This window comes from Chironomus tepperi, unplaced genomic scaffold, assembly GCF_022539635.2.
Source record: "Chironomus tepperi strain 1889 unplaced genomic scaffold, CSIRO-AGI_Ctep_v1 contig_123, whole genome shotgun sequence".
Lineage (NCBI taxonomy): Eukaryota > Metazoa > Arthropoda > Insecta > Diptera > Chironomidae > Chironomus > Chironomus tepperi.
The window spans coordinates 1,112,558-1,128,184 of record NW_027226245.1 but is presented as its reverse complement, the minus strand read 5'-3'; the positions used below and the strand labels follow the sequence as shown (position 1 = coordinate 1,128,184).

Below are 15,627 nucleotides of genomic sequence, written 5' to 3'. Positions count from 1 at the left end.
ATGATAAGCTCATTAAGTTTGGAAGATTTTGTTAGATTTGCTTAAACAGAACTCGAAGTCGACTCGGTTTTTATATGGATATCGACTAGATTTGACTTGACTTTAAACAAAATTCGAGTCAACTTCGAGTTATGGCTTTAAATTTCATTAAAAACTCAACAAAACTCAGCAAGTGAATTCAGTAAGATTTTCAAAATTAATTTAGATTTTAAGCTTGAAATTAGCATTGTTTATTCGAACAGCACAATGCATCCACTAAGGTACCGTACATAATCGAATTAACGGTAAGACTGAGAGTTCCCGATGCCGAGACCGAGACCGAGAGTGAGACTTCCCGGGCAGTCTTGGTATCGGCCTCGAGAATTTTCCGATAATTTGTCTAGACCAAGACTTCGGAAAACCTTAGGTAATCCTTCGTCAAGGCTGATTTTGACAAATTTTTACAACAAAAAATGCGATTCACCACCTTGTGCCGTTCGGAATTGTCTTCTTATTAAGCTCAAATTCACAGTCTTTATTGCTTCAATTAACTGTATGAAAATACCCCAAAAATATATATATACTAATTTTACAATTATACTAAAATATAATCAAGATAGGGAACATTCGTAAATTACGTGACGCAAAAATTGACAGCCTTTATAGACTCAGCTCTATTCCTTTACTCGAAACGATTTGCAACAAAATTCTGAAATACAATCAAATTTATTATAGTATTCGTCCAGCGGCTCGTCAAAATTGAAGGATAACAGATAAAAAGCATTCATCTGCAGCCTTGAACGAACTTTCAGTCGAAGGTACAATCGGAAAATGCAGGTCTATAAATCTAAAATGCAGAAAATACAGACCTGTAGTTCTTGACCGAATTCTAAATTTTTAACAAAATTGTAATCAACCCCTGATCATCTTACTAAGCCATACGTAATTTACGAACGAACCCCCACTAATAAAAATTCAGTGTTTCACATTCTCATCGCTCTCACGTAATGAAATTATGTGAAATTATAATTAACAAAAAATAATTTTTTTATTAAGGCATGCACATAGACAGAAAAAAAAGATGATATTAAATTAATTTAGATAGAGATTAACATTTATATAGACAGGCATAGATAGAAAATTAATTTACATAATCGAGCATTTTCCTTTCTCAGCCCATGGATTATTTTTCTTATCAACTGCATGAATAAGTGGATCGTTTTTCTCGTTCTCCTCTATGAATTCGCGCATTCTAAAAATAGATGTGAGAAAAAATACAAACAAAGATTAATTATTGCAATAATGATTTACCAATTAGTGCGGATTGTTGCTTTGGAGGAAGTTTTGTGTGAAATTATTGGTATTTTAAGGTACTTATTGAGTTAATTGGTACTAATTGCAGGTAGTAAGGGTTTTAAAATGTTGAATTCAGCTATTTCATACTCAAATGAGCTAAATTCATACTCAATTGATCTAAATTCAGCTAATTCATACTCAAATGAGCTAAATTCAGCTAATTCATACTCAAATGAGCTAAATTCAGCTAATTCATACTCAAATGAGCTAAATTCAGCTAATTCATAATCAAATGAGCTAAATTCAGCGCTTTTAAATAAAAATCTTCAAATTTCACTCAATTTGCAATTCAGCAACCTTAATATTTCCCCAATTCAACAGTTTAACGTCATAAAAATAACAAAGAATCTCACAAAAAACTTTTCTAAAGATTTTGATATATTAATAAGGTAAATTAACAATCCTTTCATGTCATAAAAATCCAAAGAATCCAAAATTACTTATTGTATCACAAGTAAATTGATCAATATTATTCTTTGTAAGTTCAATGAAAGAAAGAAAGAATTATTGTTATGCCAACTTTATTAATTAAGGACTTTTTTTTTGTGTTTTAATTTGCTTTATTTTTAGTGCTCTTTATATCCACAAAAAAGGCACTTTCATTAGTAATACACTTAAATTTTTTTTCTCTCGTCATTTCTTCGTTCGCATTTTTTTGTGTTTTCATTTCCAGAATTCATTTCGTTTAATTAATCGTTGTAATTAAGATTCCTTTTTACTCTCGTTCACAAGCAAGCCAACAAAATGAAACGTAAACATGACAACAATAACAAAACCAGCATGAAAGTGAAAATAATAATTGACGAAGTCAAGATGAGGACTCTTGATTCACACATAAATTTGTTCCTTCTTGTCTAACAGAAATGAGCATTAATCAGAGGAATTTTTCTGCTTCTTTTTGTAGTGTTTTCACTCAATTAATGAATAAATGGATAGATAGAATAAGAAAAAGACTGTGTTGATATGTTTAAGTGATATTTGTGGGAGTTAGGTGATGATTTGCCAAATTTTCTTTAAACTTAATGTCTGTGCCACTTTTTTTGACATTTCCAATCAATTTTCTCATCCTAAAATTGCTTAATTAAAGAATATTGTCCAAAAAACTTTTTGAAGTGGAGACATCATTGACATGGATCGAAAAATTTCCTCAAACATCCTTAACAATCATATTTCATCAACAATCTAGTCCAAATCAATGTAAAACTTTTATAAAAGTCTAATTAGCAAATTAACCCATATAACAGCGCTCCATCCATCAATCCATAATGACCGCATCTCAATTATCCCCCCTCACACTCTTCCATCAACATTTTGAAGGATGTTGTCTTTATGTCTCAATTGGAATTTTTTTTACCAATTTGACAACAATTTTCATAGACTTTTATAAACGAAAGGATATGAAGGAAAAAAGGTTGATTTAAGTAAAAGTTGATTATTTGTTGTTGTTGTTGCCGTAAAGAACAGAGAAAATATGTGAATCACGTAGCAAATCTACTCGCCTTTTTTTTCGTAGGATCGAGTAATGAATAAGAAAAAGATATGTCTAGGGAGGATAAGTTTTTTGATTAGAATGGATTTTAATAAATATGGTGTGAGTCTAACTGGCTGGATATTGTTGGATATATTGACCCAAAAAGTTGAAATCAATTCAAAAGCTTTAAAATTTTTTTCTTATTAGCTCTTTAAAATTTGCAAAAAATATATCTTTAGCATCAGGTTATGAGACGTATTCCGGAAAACGTATTGAACCCCAATACCCCATCTTGATCCCTCTCCTTTTTTGGAAATAAAATTCCAATTTATTAGAGTTTTTCTTGAAAAAGCACTCGTATCCAACTAAACTCTCCTTAGGTTCGAATCCGAGATGTTTGAGTCAATTGTTCAACGCTCAAACCCTTCTCCCAACCATGAACAATATCAAGCTTCACCCCAGATTACGATCAAAGACTACACATCCCTTGAAAATATTAGAACTCAAACATTTAGATTCAATATAAAGTTGAAATTTGTAAGACTTCATATTCATTCTTTGAAACCATTTTTCTTACTTTTTTGTGTCTCATAAACATCAAAGGAAAAGATCTTTAGTTCCTTTTTCTCACTTGAATTGCCAATAATTTGAGTATGAAAAGTAATGTTGAGAAACTTAGTAAGAACTAAACAATAGATAATATCAAATTCTATTTTATAAAAAGAAAATGAGAGAAATTGAGATAAAAAGAATTGAAAATTCTATTAAATATGAAGGACTTCACTTCAGTCATTGAATTTGATTTCATGCTGTGAGATTTACTAGACCGCTATGAAGTCAAGTTATAAAACAACACACAGCTTAATCTCTATTACGTGGTTAAGAGTATAAAGTGGTTGACTTCCTAAGATATTATTGGAATTATGAAAGAATAATGAAGTTTTCTATTGTTTCAGTTAGTTTGGTTCACTTTTGCTACTTTTTTAATGTTCAATCCATTGAAAAACTATTAAAAACTATCGATTTGAACCCAAAATCATCAGAAAACTTTTCGAAGTGAGAGAAAATTTAATATTCAAATTTTAAAAATACGTTAAACATCAAATTGATTTAAATTTTAATAAAATCTTAATAATATCATCATAATGATATTGTAGATGTTCATGATTACCCTCAAGGTCACTAAAGCACAATGAATTTTATATGAACAAAATAAAGAAACTTTTCAGACAATCAACTCAAGCCCTCAGGTCATTCTTCTCATAAATTCTATCTTTTCCCCAAAAAATATGTTACACCATCCGAAAAATTGCGTCAGTCCATCTACCTCCCCTCATTCATCATTTACTCTCCATTCATAATAAAACATCCAATTGCGTGTTGCTCCGAGGACATTGCATAAAATATTCTCGCCTATAACATTACATAATTCAACGCATCATCGTATGATAAATGTCTTTCGTTCACGAATTATTTCATCTGAATGACTTTCAAGAGAGAAGCAGAAAAACAATGTAATTTCACTTAAAGGACATTTAGATGATCAATATCAGGTCTTTTTATGATTCTAGTCATAATCATTTTTATCTCTCTTGGGGTCGGTGGATGATGATGTTGAACATTTAGTGGATATGGGGAGGTTAGGGGGTGTGTGGGAGTCTCTGGTTGAATATTTCATTACATAGAGAGTCAGGCAAGCTGAGAAATTTCTGATTTTTGACGTCATTTACCGATAATCCATCAATAAATGAATTGTAACAGCATTAAGGATTATTATTGTGTTTTTGTGTGATAAAACTTAATAAACAATTTCCAAGAGGTTGTCAGATTGAGGCAAATATATGTTCGGAATTTTTGATCATTTTTGGAAAGATTCATAACTCAAAGAATGCCTTTCAATAATGAATTTCATAGAATATATTAATATTTGAAAATTTTGGGAGCATTTCTCTTAATGTCAAAATTCAAGAGATCTGGAATCTGTTTTGGAATTTTAAATTACTTCAAATTGAAAAGGGTTGTAACGTGTTTAATAAAATTGTAATGAATTGAAATGAAAGGATCAGACTTGAATTTATTAAACTGATTTTTTTCATGATAATGCTGAAAAAGTGTTCATCTACTTAAGGTGAAATATGAAATATGAAAAATTAATGTAGACGGGTCAAGTTTGTAGTAAGTTTTGAATAAAGTATTCTATTTGTAGAAAGCTCAAATTATCGAGGTCTAGAGCTGCAATAGGTCCTGACAGACAAAGAGCATGCTTTCATGGTACAGAAATACCACTGCGGTACCTAAAGGTGATATTTTTGCCTGTTAGGTAAGGTGATTCACGGCTAATAATTGTTTAATGGGTGAGGGTGCTCCTGACCTCAACCTTTAGTACAATCTACAGCTTATAATTGGATCAAAGCCACTCATTTGATGACATTATTGCCTGTATTCTAAATAAGAACGAGTTTCTACTACTTATGAATGATTCTGAGTCTCGAACCCATGTTCTTAGGGTCAGTATAGTAATAATTAGATACAGAAGTGTTGAGCCGTTCCACCATCGAGCCACATCGACCAGAATCGATGTCTTACATAATTTAAGGCTATATATAAAATATAATATTCAAATATGTAGACTCTTCATGTAAATTAACGAGAATTACCCCATTTGCCATCTTCAGAAGTCGAAAAGCATCTTCAACTCAAAGTGCACTAAGAGAATTATTCAAATACTTTTCAAAACTGACCTGAAGACACACTCAAGCCTTTTGAAGTGAATCTTTATTCTAATGAAACCCTTAAAAATATAAAAATTCTCACAAAACGAAAACTTACTAAAAAATTTCTCACACTTGACCGAGAAAGTAAGAAAAAATCATTAAAGAAAAGGCTTCATCTGCCTCATTAATTTTTTCCATCTCACATTAAACAGGATCATAGCAACATCCAATGTAAAATGAGAATTTTTTACCTCCATTTTAGAATTTTAATGATGTTTATTTCATCGAATTTTTTATTTTTTTGTGTAATATTTTTCTTTACGTTCATGTTTTTTAACTTCTTTGAAATCCTTAATTATTAAAAATTTAAGATCCAACATTAATGGGGTAAATAATAAGGTTAACGCATGATGTAATATAAAACCTTAATGGAGTTGTAAATTGATGCTTTAACGTGAATTATTTAAATTTTTTTGAAATTGTGTGTTGGCTTTTTTGTCTAACTTTTAAGTGCTGGTTATTAGAAGCGACTGAAGTGGCTGCTTTTCATACAAAAATTGACAATTTTTACTGTATTCATTCCATTAATTCCTCGAATAAGCTATAATCGCAATTAGACATGCTAAATAGCGTATAATTATAGAAATGATACTTTATATCCGACACAAATGAAGAAGATTCCACTAAAAGGCAAAGACGATGCTTTAATGGTACATAAAGAACAGTTCGGTACCTAAAAGTGGTCTCTTTGCTTGAATAGGGTCCGTCAACATTTAAAAGGCTCCGTTAAACCTCCTTGGCAGTTATAGGGCTGCTAAATTTAAGCAAAGTCCATTTTGTGTTAATAAAAGAGGCTTGACGTAGCCTTAAAAGCTCTATGGCACAGCCTTTCTCATATGTGTGACTCGATTGTAAGCTTTAAACTTCCAACAAAGTTCGACTTTGAAGTTTTTAAACACAAACTTAGTCCCTGAACAGATATGGAGCTTGCTCACTGACATCGGCTATTGAGCGATTCCATGAGTAAACGTAACTGAAAAATTTTTAGTACAAAACTTTGTATTCATTTTTCTCTTAAGTTATGCATTTTTAGTTAACTTTTGAAACACATTTAGGATTATTTTTCTATTTTAAATGTGTTTTTAGTGTTTAAAGATCTTAACATAGCTTAATTATGGCAAAAAATGTGTTTTGTGTTTTGCAATAATCGGTCGAAAGTTAACCGATTAAGTTGTGTTTTCTTCAATTTTCTCCTTAATTGCAGTAGTTACAGGCACAAATAAGATATAAATACAAAGCCTAGGCGTTTTCAAATGTATTTTGTGTAATTTTATCACACGAAAATGTATACTTAAGGAAATATTGACAATTGAAAATTTAGAAATTTACGAAAAGTTAACCGATTAAGTTTAGTTTTTCGGAAAAATCTTTTGTTATATGCCTCTTTGTAGTGAATTTGTTATTTTTGTGGTTAAATATTACAATAATACATAATATAAGTTCATAACATTGGGGTAAAAGTAGTTAATTAAAGAAATATTCATAAAAAACTTTTAAGACAAATTTTTTTCACTCATGGAATCGCTCTATTGTATACTAAAGGACACTCTTTTTTAAGCGATTATGCTGCTTGTTAGGGATCCTTAAACCAAAAATCACGCAATTATGCTGCTTTTTAGATGTGGATATAGATTTTTTTCCCCTAATTTCCCAAAAACATCTACTAATTCAGTGTCAGACTGTAAAAATGTTACTGCATCGCAATACTTTTGCATCATCAGACCGTAAAAAGGCGAGAAACCTTCTCATCCATGCCAAAATCTTTCCATGCACTACACAAATTTGATGCTTGCAGTAAATAACCGAATGAGAGTTTTTTTTCCTGCGGTTAACAGTAAGCGTATACCGCAAAAGAACCGCAAAAAAAGAGAGCTTTTTTTTGAAATCCATTTGACAGAATACAGAGCATGTTTGCTGATGTTGTAGTGCTTATGGCCATTTATTCTCTCATCGTACTTATTTCCATATCCATCCCATGCAACATACTTTAATTACTGGCAATATAAAACCCTCGAGGGTTGAAACAAAAAAAGGAAGTTCGGTTTTTTCTTTTACAAGATTTTTTTTGGATTCATTCGACTATGCACACATACATAACTGTCGGGCGAACTTCTCGGGGATGTAAAAAAATATTTTAAAATAAAATATAAAAAAACTCATGCTTTATTGTTCGAACAAGACTTTAACATTTGCTAAATGTTCTTGTAAAATTTTGCTATCGAAATAAAAAAAATTTTGTTAAATGAAATGAACACGAGACATGCAGGAAGTTTGTCATGTTAAACTTCGTCTAATAAAATTGTATCATGAGGAAAACACTTAGTAGCTGAGTTTTATATTCTTAAATTTGCAATATGTCATGGGGGATAATGAATGTATTATTATTGTAGCTTGGATGTTGCATGCATGTGTCTATTTAGGGATGTATTTTGGGGTAAGTAAGGAAGATCAATTCATTTGGGTTTGATGAATAATTCAGAATATACTAGTAAGTTAGCTTAGTTGCAATGAATCTATTGAAATTTAGGAATTGGCTTGAAAATGCTGAATTTTCTGAATTAAGCTTAGCTAGCTGAATAAAGCTTGATTTGATGAATTATGCTTAGTTTACTGAATTAAGGTTAGTTTGCTGAATTAAAATTAGTTTGCTGAATTAAGGTTAGTTATCTGAATTAAGGTTAGTATGCTGAATTAAGGTTAGTTTGCTGAATTAAGGTTAGTATGCTGAATTAAGGCTAGTTTGCTGAATTAAATTATATCATCTAAATTAGGACAAACTACCTGAATAACCCAAACATCCCCAACAATCCCCAACTAATCCAACTCCACACCCAACTCAAACAGAATCCCCAAACGTGCATCCAACACTCACATCTGTACAACATCTTTACATCTTTAATCGATTATATAAATTTATCTTTAACATGAAAATTCGCACCATCAGCACAAGACAACCAGCACACAATTCGTACCATTTTGTTGTAATTTGTTAACATAAATTTATCGTATACGCGACAATAAGCAAATGCTGTGACATTATTAAATGATAAATGTAGTCATGGATGGGAAGTAAGTGCAATAAAAGGCAAAGTCATATACAATGTTATTTCATGCATAAATCCATGAAACGATGAAAATTGAAAATTGCTTACTAAAATGTATAATTTTCATGTAAAGTTCAAACGATGTCATTGATGTTGCATGAGTTTTACATTTCTCAACTTCTATTCCAACAAGCTCAAGACCTGAGGCATTATTCATTTTAAAAAAAGCTGAGAATAAGCACAAAAATCTCGAAAATTGCCATCAATTCTGTTTTTTGCCTTAAAATATCCAAAAACAACATCCACGTGACTTTAGTTCCTTTATCTATTTTGCTTATCTCATCTTTCATGTTAAATGGGATAACAGCAAAGGGTGAGACATGATTGCTGAAAAGGCAATAAGCTTTTTTTTATCGGTGGCATGCACGATTTTTTTCCCATGAAATTTGTTGATCAAGTTTTTTTGAGATTGATGGACGTGAATTAGAGTTTTGTGGATGAAGGATGGACATCCGTGGGGGTTATTGCAGGGAGTCAAACGCTCAGCACCCTCGTTTGGGAAAAAGTCTTCAATTTATGACTGCGCTACTAGAACATCGAGATCAACTCAACCGTAATGGTCTAATTGAATACAAACTGCGATATTATTGCCAAAATCAGTAATTGTAGCCTCAAAATTGCTAGAGAATCCCATTGATTGACTCAACATCATCAAAAATTGCTCAAGTTAACCAACCCGACCCGACCCAATCCAAAATTGATATATAATCCGACACCTGTCATTGCGTGACTCTGACTTGAAGCAGAATTCAAACCAAACCTGCGTGACACTGATTTGGTATCGGATTTAAGTTGAATCCGATACCAAGTCAGAGTTACGATGGCCTGGTGTCCGGAGAGCTTGCGTGACACTTTTTTGGTGCCGAATTTAAGTCATATCCGATACCAAGTCATAATCACGATGACCTGGTGTCGGATTAATGACCGATTAACCACTTGGTCTTATTCAAACATCTTCTTTAATACAATAAAAACACTTAAAGCTTCTTCAATTCCACTCGCGCTTGATCGACCACTCGAAAATCTGTTAACAAATTTGTCTGTTATCGATAAAACTCATCGAATTGCAAAAATATATATTCTATCAGACCGACGAAAATCTCATTTCATTTCCACATAATTTAATCAGTCTGCTATAAATACTTATGTATCATGATAAGTATAAATGTGATGAGGCTCATGAAAGATCACTTTTCACATGGGTTATACTATGTGGTGTCCTTAATTACTGCTGACGTCTTAGAAACCAAAAATAGATATTTTCATCTTTACGTGGCCCTTTTTGTGGCTCACATTTTCTCACATTCCATCCTATCTTCCTTTTCGTCATGCAGTATAAAAATATACACAGTCATTGTATCTTGTCTTGTTTAAACAGCTTCCTTTTCATGCTTGATAATATTCTCTCATATTTTTTGCTTTAACTTCAATTCTATCGTACTTAGCAGACAGAATGGAAATGCTCGTAATGATTTTTTATTCGATTTAGATTTTTTTATCCATTTTCTTTAATTTAATGGATGAAAATATTTTCTTATTCTGATTTTATGGATGAAAATTCAAAAGAATATTTTCTATTTGTTGCTTTATGTTAAAGGAATTCAAGATGATGTGAGAAAAGTCTTAGACAGGCGATTTTGGGGGATTTTAATTTGACTTTTTGATGATTTTATTTTTAAAAATTTGGTACAACTTTGATGCTTTAAGTTTAATTGATTTAATCTGAGAGAATTTTAAGGGATTTAGTCAAAGTTAACGGCTGGTGGATCTGTAGTTTAGGACTTATTGACTGTAAATATTAGCGGATTTCTCAAAATCAGAGCTTGAAGTCGACTTGATATTTTATGGATTTAAACCGAATCCGGCATCAAGTGAGTATAACGGCGACTTAAGACAGGATCAAAACTAATCAAAAGATGATTCCTAAGCTCCTTATCCTTAACATCAACAAAAATCATCTTTCAGTAGATGCCAATGTCCAGATTCCATCTCTGGCTGAATTTTATTCCCCTTCTAATTTTAAATCAACAAACTCTCTTCATCATAACAAAATTAAAAATTCTACAACAGCCAAAAAGTCCCACGCTATCAAATAATATTCTATGCTAGCATAAATCACCATTCGGTGCCACTCTTTGCCATTCATGAAACTTTTCTTTTCCTTGCACACAATATAAAGCATCAGTCTTCACAAATTTTCTTTATTTTTTCCGAAATTCAAATTAATTTAAATATATTCAAAGCTTCTAATTAGCGGAGCCAAGCAACAACGCGCAATGGATAAAAATAAATTAAAAAACCTTCTTCTTATTAAATCTTCTTAACTTTTTTGACATTCCACGGAAACGCTTTACGTGGTTAATTAAAACATGTCGCTTGAGTGACAAACTTATGAACTTTGGGTGCCTTTGAGAGCATTTCTTGTGACTGACATTTGACAAATATTTTTTAATTTGACTCTAAATTATGAAAATCTGTACTTGAATGTGAAGCTTTTAAGAAGCAGTCATGATTTTGGCCCCAAACATTAATATTTTTTTTTTTTGTGAAATCTGTGACATTTTTGAAGATATAAAAATGAAAGACTTTATGCGGATTTGGTATGAAAAATTTTTTGTCATGGTAAAATTTATGTTGCGTACTTTTTTTAAGTTGACGGTACTGAAAAATTGATATTTTTGGAATTTTGTGATCTTCTTATCGTAAGAATGCTTGTGAGTTTTTTACTGTGTGGCTTTAAGAAAATATCAGGGTTCAGTGGCGTAGTCAGAACATTAGACAAGGTGGAATTTTGAAATTGAAGATCGAAGACGACTCGACTCAACTCCATAAGCATGTTTTTTTATCCAAGATGCTAAATATTGTAGCTTCAGCTTCCTTTTTCTCACAAACCCTCTGCTGATGACACAATCTCATATTGTGCGCGCATAATACACACACATTCACGTCTTCGTTTAGAATATTCATCCAAATATAGTCCATCCACTAATGACCTTAAGGCTAAGGAAAGAAAATATTTGTTTGACATTTGGATGGACAAATTTGGTGATTGCAAAGGAAGACTCAATTACCTTGATGACATTTGCGTCTTCAACTTTAAGGTTTATGAGTTTCTTCAAGAATCGTTTAATAATTTCGAAAAGTCTTGAAATGTCTGCAATGTCTTTAGCATTGAATAGTCTCAAAGGAGAATAACAACTCAAAACCCGAGCAATACAAAGTAAGATGACTCCGATAAAGCTCTTCTATTAACACCAAATCGATGCCGTATCCATCTGAAGTTCATATTCTGTGAAGCATTTGATAATTGCCAAAGAGCAGTCAGCGATAGAATCAGCTTTAGATGTCAACTGACATAGGCCATCGACCACATGAGTTAGTAATTAATTAAATATGGCAGTGCCGCTCGGAAAAGTCATATCATCTGTCACACATTAAGTCAGTGAAGCACATCAAAGATCGCAAAACCCCCATCCGTTCATAAAAACAAAACAAGATTGAAATTTTTAATTAAATTTACTCTATTAAAAAAAGGGAATTAGAACAGCACAGCATAAAATCTGCTGTTATTAAACTTTTTTTTTATTCTAAATTAAAATAATGCCACGAGAAGCACGAATGAAAGAAAAAAAAATCCCTCAATTTTTCTCAAACAAGATTAAGACATTAAAATCAATGCAGCAGATGCTGGAAATGACTTTTTTTCTGTTGCCAGAGATATTTTTTATTCCACCAACAAAGACACAAGAATGAGCTTATAAAGCTCTTGTTTGAAGGATGAAATTTGAAGAAGTTGACGTTTAAGTTTATATCCATCATATATTTATACGAGAAAGTTTAGCAAATGTATCATAATAATATTATATATTTTATAAACTTCATCATCATCATGAGTGCCATTTTTACATTCTCGACGGAAATATAAAACGATTCAGTTCTTTTAAACGAAAATTCAAGCTCATAGCTTCCAATTCCATTCCTTTTTGCTGTTTGCAGATCATCATTTCATTATATATTGTAGAGAAAAAAAAGGAACTCCTTAACGAATGCAAATGTCCAATTTAATAAACTGTTTTGCTTCTTTACTGTTTCTTATTTTTGTATTCTAGCTGCAATAGCTGGTATTTTGAGATATGGAGAAGAATGAGAAGGGAAATTGTGACTGGGTGACTTGGATGAGCTGTGGCTTGGCTTACTGCCTAGTTTGGTAGCATAACTGATCAATTACGATGAATGACTTCTTTTGGATGACGTTTAAAGCTAGTTGTATCTGCAACCACTTATACTGGGATAACCCAATCTGGTTAATTGATCCAAAATCCGGCTTAAGGCCTATAAAGTCGTGCTAGAGTCTTACTAAGTCACTACAATTTTCGAACAAGCTTTTCTGATCTGTTTTCGAATTTTGAAGCCTTGCTTGACGGTTTAATCAGCTTTTAATAATTAAACGGGATTCAAGAAACATCCCGTACTGGGAAATTCCAGATAATGAGGAGCCACTTTAACCCTGTTCAACATTCCAACTCAAACGACTGATTCAATTTCAACAACCTTCCTAAACTCAAATCATGCTATAGAACCATAAAGCCTATTCCCCACCCATCGGTAACACATCATACACCCCAAAAAAATACGTCATACCCAAACCATCATCCACATTCTTCGACAATTCAACTAGTTCCTTTTTTCCAAAAATAAACTTTTATCTCACACATTTGCTTCCTTCTTTTTACGCTCCTCACATACATAAACTCCATCTGCTGTTTTACCAATTCACAAATAGAATAAAAAGAGAGAAAAATCATAAAAGATTAACAGTTCGATGGATACAGCTTTAACTGCAGGTTTTACTCTCTAGCTGTCTCTCAAAATTTATTTTTAGAGAAGATGGAACGGATATAAAAAAAGAATATTTTTTCCAGGATGCTAAAAATGGTGCAAAATTGAATGAAATTTATGAAAGGCAGCGAGAGAAAACAAGTCCGCATTTTTAATGATTGCCCTTGGAGCACGTGAAATAATGGAGAAAATGGGAAATGCAAGTGATGTTAATTGGAGAGGTAATTGTTGAGTTAGAGGGAGGTGATTTTTGTGGGGATGGTTTGTAGGGTGAAATTGTGGGCAATATTGGTGTATTTTAGAATATTCTTCTGTACTGTTGATGGCATTAGACTAATTTTAGGGATAATACCTTGAGGATCAGCCTGAAATGCTCATTGTGTGGAAAAATTGGAAAATTGGGTCCCTAGACCGGCGTGACTCTAGTGTGGGGCTGAATTTTACATAATCTGACTCAATATCAGAGTTACACCGACCTAAATACACAATTTTCTGACCTTTTCAAGCTGTTTGCCTTTATGGCTAAGCATTAAGGTCGTGAATCAATTTTGGCATACTCTTGAGCATGTTCCTTGACTGTTTGGGTGACTTGAGGTTAAACAGACTATGGAATACTGAATTTGAGGTAAGTATCAATTTACCTGTGAGACTAGAATCTCAAGTCTGATTCTAGTAGACTGTCTAGTAGTCTGGCAAGCGGAAGCCAGTGATAGAGCTAGCTTCAGGCGACTCCTGAGGGAGGTCATGGATCACAATTGATCTGTACGACCAGCGAAGTAAGTAAGTAAGTAAGTCTAGTAGTCTGACACTTCTTCTTCATCCCGCAGCTTCGATTTCATCATAAAATTGAAGTACATCTAACAACTTTTCCACAAAACTCACCAAGAAAATTTAAATTCATGTCTCATTTTAAGCATTTACAACATTTTACCAAAGCATCATTGAGTTGAAGCATCCTTCTCAACATCACTGAAGCGAAATCATAATTACACATCAGTAAACACAACAACATCATTCAATTCAACCATCTCTATTCATAAACATAGATAAATAATAACTCCACATCCATCCAACTGTCTCTCTAACTGTTGCAACAACAATTTAATGTTTCCATTCCTTTATTATGCGCAAAGAATATTGTCCGTATTCTCATATATGCTGTTAAATATTTTAAGAATATTTTACAACATCAGCGACGGTACTTTAAGCTCCCCATTCACGTAAATGGGTACCGAAAACACAAAGTTTATAGCTTTTCATTTTATGAAAAACTTTCTCGGTGTCTCCTTTATTCGACGTTATATATTTTTTATGTAAAGCAATTTACTTTCTATGAAAATTTGTGACTAACTCACAAGACAGAAAGGGAAGCAGAGACATTTTTTATGCATGAGGAAAAAGCATCTGCTTGCATTCAGAGATTGTTGTCAAACAAGACTGCAAATATTTGTTGAGCATAAAAATGGTTTTTTTGTGGATAGCATGCGGGGGATGTATTTTGGGATGGATGGGATGGGATGGCGTGGGATTTGATCATTTTTGATGTTTTGATGGTGCATGAGTGCTTGGTCCCGAACAGCACACTTGAGGTACGCCGTATTTGCTAGGGTATGGCTAATTAACCGCGTTGGCGGTAAGACGTGAAGTTATTGGACTTAGACCCATTTTTACGGCAAAAAATGAAAGTCATCACATTGTGCCGCTCGGGCATGAAGGTACTAAATGTCACTTTATGTCAAAATCCATCTACAAAGTTCTCATTCCCATTTATACTTAGTCATACTTAAAATTACAATTCTGATTCCTTCACCCACAGCCATTACTATTCCCCACAATCCCTAGCTACACGCCTGTCAGCTTGTGAAGAAGAACAAAAAATTATTTTCTTATTTATCATCATAATGAAGTCTCTTCTTGGAAAACAATGATCTAAAATGCTAGAACGTTCACAGTCATGCCATTTTCCCATGGAAAAATTTTTGTATGACGATGAAAAAATATTTTTGTTACATAATCGATTATAAAAATCCCATAGTCAGTACCCATACCCATGACTGTGCTATTTTCATCATCCAATTTACATACGAAACTTATCATAAATTAC

At 32.5% G+C, this 15,627-nt stretch overlaps 1 long non-coding RNA gene across 1 annotated transcript in view; it reads right to left on the bottom strand.

Annotated features, from left to right (window-relative positions):
* Positions 1-15,627, bottom strand: part of LOC139087461 (uncharacterized) — a 51,497-nt gene that overhangs the window by 5,687 nt on the left and 30,183 nt on the right. Inside the window, exon 2 of the long non-coding RNA XR_011544128.1 lies at positions 1,130-1,231. This is a non-coding gene — a long non-coding RNA (uncharacterized lncRNA). The remainder of the gene's footprint in view (positions 1-1,129; positions 1,232-15,627) is intronic.